Source organism: Notolepis coatsorum, assembly GCF_963971535.1.
Source record: "Notolepis coatsorum genome assembly, chromosome: 5".
Classification (NCBI taxonomy): domain Eukaryota; kingdom Metazoa; phylum Chordata; class Actinopteri; order Aulopiformes; family Paralepididae; genus Notolepis; species Notolepis coatsorum.
In genome coordinates, this window is record NC_140169.1 from 45,553,006 (window position 1) to 45,562,703 (window position 9,698).

General features: G+C 40.7%; 1 long non-coding RNA gene across 1 annotated transcript; it reads right to left on the reverse strand.

Moving 5' to 3' along the window:
* Nucleotides 1–7,727: 7,727 nt before the first annotated feature.
* LOC311228772 lies at nucleotides 7,728–9,253 on the reverse strand. Its single transcript, XR_014619688.1, has 4 exons — nucleotides 9,184–9,253; nucleotides 8,269–8,298; nucleotides 8,043–8,097; nucleotides 7,728–7,794 (listed from the first exon to the last, which is right to left on the reverse strand). It is a non-coding gene; the product is annotated as an uncharacterized lncRNA (long non-coding RNA).
* Between the last annotated feature and the right edge of the window lie 445 nt (nucleotides 9,254–9,698).

Sequence of the window (9,698 nt, forward strand, 5' to 3'; positions counted from 1 at the left end):
AAAGTTCAGCAGTGAAACACTGTTATTTTACATGTTTTCCCATAATTATTACAATCAAACTCCTTCAATTAAGTGACAGAACTCAAAGTTCAGCAGTGAAACACTGTTATTTTACATGTTTTCCCATAATTATTACAATCAAACTCCTTCAATTAAGTGACAGAACTCAAAGTTCAGCAGTGAAACACTGTTATTTTACATGTTTTCCCATAATTATTACAATCAAACTCCTTCAATTAAGTGACAGAACTCAAAGTTCAGCAGTGAAACACTGTTATTTCACAGGTTTTTCCTCAATTATTACGATCAAACTCCTTCAATAAAGTGACAGAACTTAAAGTTCAGCAGTGAAACACTGTTATTTTACAGGTTTTCCCATAATTATTACAATCAAACTCCTTCAATTAAGTGACAGAACTCAAAGTTCAGCAGTGAAACACTGTTATTTCACAGGTTTTTCCTCAATTATTACAATCAAACTCCTTCAATAAAGTGACAGAACTTAAAGTTCAGCAGTGAAACACTGTTATTTTACAGGTTTTCCCATAATTATTACAATCAAACTCCTTCAATTAAGTGACAGAACTCAAAGTTCAGCAGAGAAACACTTTTATTGTACAGATTGTTAGAAACAAAAAGCTTCAAGTGTTAACAAACTATCAGGATTGTAAAACTGCTTTATTTTGGAAGCAAGTGTGCTGTATAAAACAGATTCAAATGATTTAAAACTTTAGCTTGCAGTGTTTGTTCAAATATAATGTTTAAATACAGTATGTAAAGTTAAAAACCTATAGAAGTACAATCTAAACACTATTTATGGATCAATATGCATGGCAGCTGCCACCATTGGTGTGTGAATGTGTGTGAATAGGTGAATGAGAGGCCATACGCGCTTTGGATAAAAGCGCTATTGCTATATAAGTGCAGTCCATTGAACATAACATAATGGCCAAGTAGTAAATTAAACTTTATGTCCACAATTCTGAACTATCCCTTCAATGTCATCAGATGATTTCAACTTTTAAAAGCGGAGAAAGCAACATATTGTGCTGTTGAACCGAGGGGGTTGTGGTCAGGTCTATAGTTTTTTAGCTTTACCATTTCAGTTTTATATTGTTTTCCACAATATTCTCCCGACCCCTGGGGGCTCCATAATATATGTGAACATTATACTGTTTAATTCAGAATCCCAACTATACAGTGTATTACTAAGTAAAAATCAAAACATACCACACCACAAAAGGTCAATGAATCAGTGGCACAAGTGAAGAGCAGATAAGGAACAATCCTCCAGATTGGCAGTAATCAGCTGGATCCTTGGTGCATGGTGCATCTGGGAAAATGAAAAAAAGGACACTATGATTCACTGGAAAGTCCGGGACTGTACATTAGGAGGGGGTGGGTGGTAGGAAAAAAGATATATACGGTGGGGAGGAGACTGTCTACAGATACACCTGTGTGATGTTGCTACGGAGTTAAGCTAATAAACGTATACTATACTCACAACCACAGCAGGGGACACAACTATTTTGTTACCCTGCCATGTGGCGGACAGACCTCGCAAATGTCACTCGCCCAATAGCCTCCAGCTGCAACCACTCGAGTCCCTGAGTGATGACTGCTTGGCGCCGCCTCGGTAGAAAAAATTCCCTTTTCATGATATTTGGCGCCTCTGATTGGCTCAATTTTGTTTCAATCTGTATGCATCTACAAATCATATTATACCAGGTAGTCAATTCCGTTAGACTGCCAATCAAATTGACGGATCTCCCCAATCAAATTGACGGAAAACCGTCTTGAGACGGAACACTTTAATGCCTGCATTCAACATCGATTATCTATTGTTCAGGATGTAGGAACGTTATACTTTTTCATTCATACAAAAATACAAAAATACCTTCTAGAATATAAGTATGTTTTATCATTTTCTGTAGTAATTCCTAGAACGTGAGTTATAGACCTAAATGCATCAATTGCCGTTTATTCCCTAGACACGCTATATTAAAAAATTCAACTGTATATGATCGTATACGTTATGCGTCATCATGCACGGAGGAAAGGGGGGGGGCGGCGTTTATAATTACGTGATCGTCAGTAAATGCTTTATGTAGTATGGGTGATATATTGATCAGATGGTTTGCAGTGAAATGAATAAATTGGGCTGAAAATAACCAGGGTTTAGCCCAGTCAGATTTAAGGCTTTAAGACTTTTTAATGCCAATCAGAATTAAATTTAATACCAATTTCACGATAACAAAATGGCAAAAATCATGGGTACTCTCAGTACTCATTCAAGGGTACTACGACTATGCCTGCACCTCATGGTACCAAAGCACCTCAAAGGCACTAAAAACAAGATTACAAACATCACAAAACAAACTGGTCAGACTACTGCTTAACCTCACTCCTAAAACCCACTTTACCCCTGCCCACATTCAAAACCGCTCTTAAAGAGCACCTACGGGAGACTGCAATTCGAAACTGGCCACCGTAAATGTCCACCCCCCCCCCCCCTCCTCCTAATGTACAGTCTCATCCCCATCATATATATATAATATTTTCTGTTAGGATCTCTGGGTAACAGTACTGTATATTATTTGCATATCGTATATGTCACAAATGTAACAGTACTACAGTATATACCTGTATGTCATGTATGTCCCTATGCCATAAATGTCATGATGTCATGTATGTTTTTACTGTATTTATTTCTGTATATGTTCGGACAGAGATACGGGATGGTTTGAAAGCTCGGCGTTGCTAATAAATATTTTTAATATTTTTTTATAAACTGCTCAAAGCGGCATTATTTCCGCCGTTGGGTGATCACAGCGCCTGCGCACCATCCCGTATCTCTGTCCGAAACCCTCGTGCAACTGTGAGCACATTTGTAATGTCTCTGTGATACTTGTATAACGAACGGTTCGGCCAGAACCAGTCTTTCAGGGTAAATCTAGGTTGGTTTCCCATTGAGGAGCAAGTGACTGTGGATTCACTCGGTGCAGCACAGTCACGAAAGGGGCTAGTATGGACCCTGATGTAAACAAGACAAACGTCTTTCTCTGGTCTGCATCACCTTAACAATTGTGTGTATTGAGCCGTACTGTATTGTACCCATTCTGCAATCTGTTAAATAAAGTTTTCATTCATTCATTCAGCCAGCCGCCGCGCTCACTGGGGCTATTGATAGCGTCAATTAATTGTTGTTGTTGTTGGTACTGCCGCTGCGGATGTGAACGGGCTGGAGGGGCTTTGGGAGGATGGGAAAGTTATTATTATTATTATTATTATAATAGTAATTGGCTATCATACGTGCCTAGCTAGCGTTAGCTAAAAGAGCCCTCGCAGTGAAGTTATTATTATTATAGCTATCATACTGCAATATAAACTGAGTTTTATAGTGAAAAGAGCAGCTTTATTTTGGTCAAGATTGAAGGCTCTATATTGCAGGAAATTGCACATACAGGTGTTCATTAAATGTAAAAAAAATAAAATAAAAAAAAAAAGAATAAAAAAGAATCTTGCACCCCCACTTTCAACTATAACTAGGCGGCCATGGGTGTATATATGAATTTTGAATGCCATGGCGAAAAAATTCAATATTGATCTCAATAACGCTGTACAGCGAGATCCAATAGGGTCCAGCTGCAGACTCGGAGCCTCGGTCCAGATTGGAACTTCCGCCCTGCCACAGGACTATTACTCCTGTGACAGGGCAATGCGCTGATTGGCGGAAAGTACGGAAGTATCTCGAAGTACGTCTGATGTCTACGTTAGCGAACATTAAACGTATTCATAAAATAATATAAATTCAGCAGCATGGGGAGGGCCGGGGGGAGGGGAGGTACAGGTAGTAGAAGACATAGTTATAGTACAGTGGAGAAGTAAAAATAGAATAAAAAGGCAGTGGAAACAATATACAATATTATTAACTCTAATAATAACACGCCTCGCGGGCTCATTATAATACGAGAGCCGTGGGTCTGCATTGTATAGAGCGGATCCCCCGGCCGTATTCAAGCGCTGGAGCGCTTTGCCATGGATAAAACTGTATTAATATAGTAGTAATAATAGTAGTTGGCTAGTTGCGCGCTTCTGGCCACCTCCCGCAGTGCGCGCATACACACATACTGTCTGTAGCCTATACAGTACGTGCAAAATTAGTTGTCAAGAGCCAATCGCACAGGTTGCCTCATCTCATCTGGCTCTGCAAATAGATCTAGAGTCTGAATATCATATATAGCCTGCTGATGATCTCTCTCAAATCCATTCTGAGAACGGAATGCAGTGCCTGCGACGCGGGTCTTGATTGATTGATTGATTGATTGATTGATTGATTGAAAATTGTATTAACAGATCATGCTGGACCTACAAAAGGCCTTTGACACTGTCAATCACTCCATTCTTGATTGAACATTTTATTAACAGATTGCAGAATGGGTACAGTACAGTACAGCTCAATACACACAATTGTTAAGGGGATGCAGACCAGAGAGACTTTCGCCTTGGGGGGGGGGGGGGGGGGGGGGGTCGGGTAGGAGGGGTGGGTGGGTGGGTGGGGGACACTGTACAACTGTACAAGCAAAACTGTACATTGGAATATTGACAAAACCATACTTGGTCATTTACTGTACATTGGAGGGGGTTGGGTTACAACACAGGAGCAGAGTATAAACAACAGTACAGGAATGAGAAACAGTACTGTACTGTTGTTTATACTCTGCTCCTGTGTTGTAACCCAACCCCCTCCAATGTACAGTAAATTACCAAGTATGGTTGTCAATATTCCAATGTACAGTTTTGCGTGTACAGTTGTACAGTCCCCCCCACCCACCCACCCCTCCTACCCGACCCCCCCCCCCCCCCCCAACCACCTCCAATGTACAGTCCCCCCCCCCCCCCCCCCCCACCTACCCAACCTCCTCCAATGTACAGTTTCTACGTCAAATGTATATACTCTCTTTTCTGGACTCTTTTTGTATCACAAACAATACTGTATTTGCAAATCTGGTATGTCATAAATGTATAGATGTAGCAGTACTGTCTATCTGTATGTCGTGTATGTCATATGTTATGATGAATTGAAAATGGGGGACCCTGATGTAAACAAGACAAAAGTCTTTCTCTGGTCTGCATCCCCTTAACAATTGTGTGTATTGAGCTGTACTGTACTGTACCCATTCTGCAATCTGTTAATAAAATGTTCAATCAAGAATGGAGTGATTGACAGTGTCAAAGGCCTTTTGTAGGTCCAGCATGATCTGTTAATACAATTTTCAATCAATCAATCAATCAATCAATCAATCAATCAATCAATCAATCAATCAATCAAGACCCTCGTCGCGGGCACTGCATTCCGTTCTCAGAATGGATTTGAGAGAGAGAGAGAGAGATCATCAGCAGGCTATATATGATATTCAGACTCTAGATCTATTTGCAGAGCCAGATGAGATGAGGCAACCTGTGCGATTGGCTCTTGACAACTAATTTTGCACGTACTGTATAGGCTACAGACAGTATGTGTGTATGCGCGCACTGCGGGAGGTGGCCAGAAGCGCGCAACTAGCCAACTACTATTATTACTACTATATTAATACAGTTTTATCCATGGCAAAGCGCTCCAGCGCTTGAATACGGCCGGGGGATCCGCTCTATACAATGCAGACCCACGGCTCTCGTATTATAATGAGCCTGCGAGGCGTGTTATTATTAGAGTTAATAATATTGTATATTGTTTCCACTGCCTTTTTATTCTATTTTTACTTCTCCACTGTACTATAACTATGTCTTCTACTACCTGTACCTCCCCTCCCCCCGGCCCTCCCCATGCTGCTGAATTTATATTATTTTATGAATACAACGTTTAATGTTCGCTAACGTAGAGAAACATCAGACGTAATTCGAGATACGTCAGACGTACTTCGAGATACTTCCGTACTTTCCGCCAATCAGCGCATTGCCCTGTCACAGGAGTAATAGTCCTGTGGCAGGGCGGAAGTTCCAATCTGGACCGAGGCTCCGAGTCTGCAGCTCGACCCTACTCGCGAGATCTGGCGGTCAAAGCATGGCGGGCAATAACCCTTTACAGCGTGGATGTGTTAATAATGATTTGAAGATGTTTACACTTTTTTTTACAACCCTACTGTTCTCCCAAGAATTAAATAATGGTTTGATGATGATGACATGTCCTAGAAGAGAGATATAGATAGAGTGGGTGTGTTTGTGTTTGTACATGGAAGTTATACTCACATCAGCTTAAGGGAGATACCATCCATGTCAATTCAGCATAGGATGATTCAGATGGCCTTGTGGTCAGCAGGGTCCCCCTCTGGCTGCTGGCCTCTGGTAGAGGTGTAGATCACCAGTGTCATCCCTCTGAGAACACAATTAGACTTTAGACAGTGGCTTGCGAGCACGATGAGCTTAATTTCTTTATTTTGTGATTGCTCTATCTATCTGATCTTATTACAAAATACTTGCCTCCTAGATCACTAAATGCGGGGCTCCTATCCTATTGAACATATTTTACTTTGTGTGTTTATTTTAACAATAATTTGTGATGCCATCACACAAACTGGCATTTAAAGGGTAAAATTTCAAAAAGTCCTGCACCAGAATGCAGGAAATTAAGTTTTTGTAACAAAATAATTGTGTGTGTGTGTGTGTGTGTGTGTGTGTGTGTGTGTGTGTGTGTGTGTGTGTGTGTGTGTGTGTGTGTGTGTGTGTGTGTGTGTGTGCGCGTGCGTGTGCGTGTGTGTGTGTGTGAGAGAGAGAGAGAGAGAATGATGGACAATTGCTTGTTGTGTGAGAGAGAGAGAGAGAGAGAGAGAGAGAGAGAGAGAGAGAGAGATAGAGATTAAGTACATTTGCTGAAATACAGTTGTTCTTAATTTTCTCACTTGCTATGTGAGAATGTTAGTTATTATGTTCTCAATGCCCCTTGCATTGTATGAGTTGTGTGGAAGCGTTTGCTAGTTCTAGTGCTATCCCTTTGTACATTGTGGCTGTGTCTGACAAAAGTTAACAATAAATAATGGTATTAGGAATACATTTGCCTCCTGCGTGAACTGTGCATAGCTGAATAGACTGTATTTTAACACCGGTCATATGGTGGTACTTGGAGAGCCAGCTACATTCTCAGGTGGTACTTGGTGTAAAAAGTTTGAGAACCACTGATCTATCATGTATAAAATTCAACTCACAATTCTACATGGGCTTCAGGTGGTGGTCTGCGTCCTCAGGTGGTGACATACTTCCCGCAACTGGCGAAGAATCTCTGAAATATTGGATTGTTTGACAGTGACACACAACAGAATATTATTTTATGCCTGAATTTCCCCAAAATGGCTAATTGGACAGCACTTCTCCACCATCAGTGGCTATACGTGTCAGATAGGTGCAGATAGGAGAATCTGTCTGAATGACAAAGAAATCGCTTAACTCTCCCTCCCTCGGCCGCTATTGGCGGTGTAGCGGTCATTCCTATATGGCTATGACTATGAGCCCAGATGCAACGAGTAATTGTCTACTCAAAATCAACTAAGTGTCATGATTACGTCATTACAACCTGGGACTTGGATGGGAGAGCAGGAAAGATCCAATGTCTTCAGTCAAAAATCCGCCAATCAATGCAAAGGTAAACATACGTCTTTAGAGACGTTTTATATAAGAATAAACACCAGTGAACTTGTGTATAAAATTCAACTCACGCTACAGGCAGTCTCTGCCTGCGTGCAACTGCTGGTCTCTGGTGGTAATTCAGGAATGGCTTCAAGTTCCTCTGGCGAAGAATCTCTGAAATATTGAATACGACAATAAAAATGTTATGCCAGTGAGAGAGGGAGACGGAGATAGAGGGAGAGACAGACATAGCACTGCTGTGTCATCAAATGACAAAGGCTTTGGCAATGTAGGTGTTGTGTGAAGTGGAGGGGGTCGAGGTGAGAGAGACAGAAAGACAGAGATGAAAACACAGATAAAGGTGTGAAGTTTGAAGTGGGGTGAGAGAGACAGACAATATTGAATTGAAAGATAATACTTACTGAGCTGAATCAATGGCAGTGTGGTAATAGGGGCTGGAGTTATACATTGGCATTCCTAGAGAAAGAGCAACATAATTAACAAAATAAGGAAAAAATAAGCACCATCAAAGTAGTTATCAATGAGCACCATATAACCTACAGTAGCAAGTGTACCTAGCTCCATATACCTAGCGCATGTCTGGTGGTAAAAACAAAACATGATTTGAGAATGTGTTAGTTAACTCACCTTGATAGCGGCGATGATTGCCAGCGAATTCTAAAAAGAAGACGATCAAAATATTCAAAAAACCTTGTATGCAATTTATCAAGACTGTGTATATTATATATATATATGTTTAGAGTAGCAGGAGCTAGAAGTTCAAATATGTCAGTCTTTCAAAGCCCAATTTTTTATATATAACAAAAGGCAGAATGAACATCACTGCCGCCCTGCTGGATTAAATTCTGAATTGCAGGTAGGCCTGAATAAGTATTTACTGTGCAAAATAACCAAAACCAGATAAATAATATCTGTTTTTTATGAAGCACAGATCATGTTAATTAAGTATTCTGAGTCTGAGCAGACAGAAAACCATCTTACCCTCAGCAAGGGATTACTTTGTGCTGAAGACCCACAATGCAACACAACAACTGCAAGCTAAAATGCCTCACATACAAAACGAAATAAAATAGAGCCATGGCTGTGTCCCAAGTTTAACACAATTAAACTATAATAAAGTATTTGTTAACACTAGTTACAACAATGCTTATGTAACTATTAAAAACGTACATTTTAATCACGAAACAAAATGGCAGACTAACGTTAGCTAGCATGCTAGCTAGCTAACGTTAGTAGCTATAATAATATGCATCACTATTTGCTCAAACAAGCTCCAAACTATTTGCCACGGCACAGAGATAACATTTAGTCAAACGATAACAGCCCGGTGATGGTATCTGAACGGAATCATACTATTCCCATAAGAACTCACTTACCAGTTAAGTATACCATCTAGCATGTTAGCTAATAATGCTAACAAGCTTCGTTCTAGCCTACTAGTTGCCACCACGGTAATAATTCACAAAGTAGCATGTAGTCAAACGATGACAGCAAGATTATGGTATGTGAATGGCATAATACATAATATTGTCAATGACTTACCAAGGAGTTTGGCTCAGACTATTTGTCAAGCCAGTCAGTGAAGACACCATCCATCGCGCCAAAGTGTTTGAATACCTCAAGTCCCGTGAGATCTTCTAGGTCTCGCGAGTTGCTTAGGACTATACCCTCTCGAAGGGGAGGGGAGGGGGAGGAGGGGAGGGGGAATCTACTAAATTGATTCAACGACAGTTTTTCAAATGTTGAAATGGTATCTGTAATTAAATATTGAATCAACATAGCTTTTTCAACCTCAACCAAAAATAACCAATCTGACTGTACATTGGAGGTGGTTGGGTGGGTGGGGGGGTTGGGTAGGAGGGGTGGGTGGGGGACACTGTACAACTGTACATAAATATTACAGTGACAGTCCAGTTGAGTTAATGGATGGAGGGGGGGGGGGGGGGCGTTGACTTGCAACGGATGGACTATAGTGCAGCAATGCAAGTTCAATTCACAGTTATTACTACAGACCGGTGGCACTCACCTCTGTGGTCATGAAATGTTTCGAGAGGCTG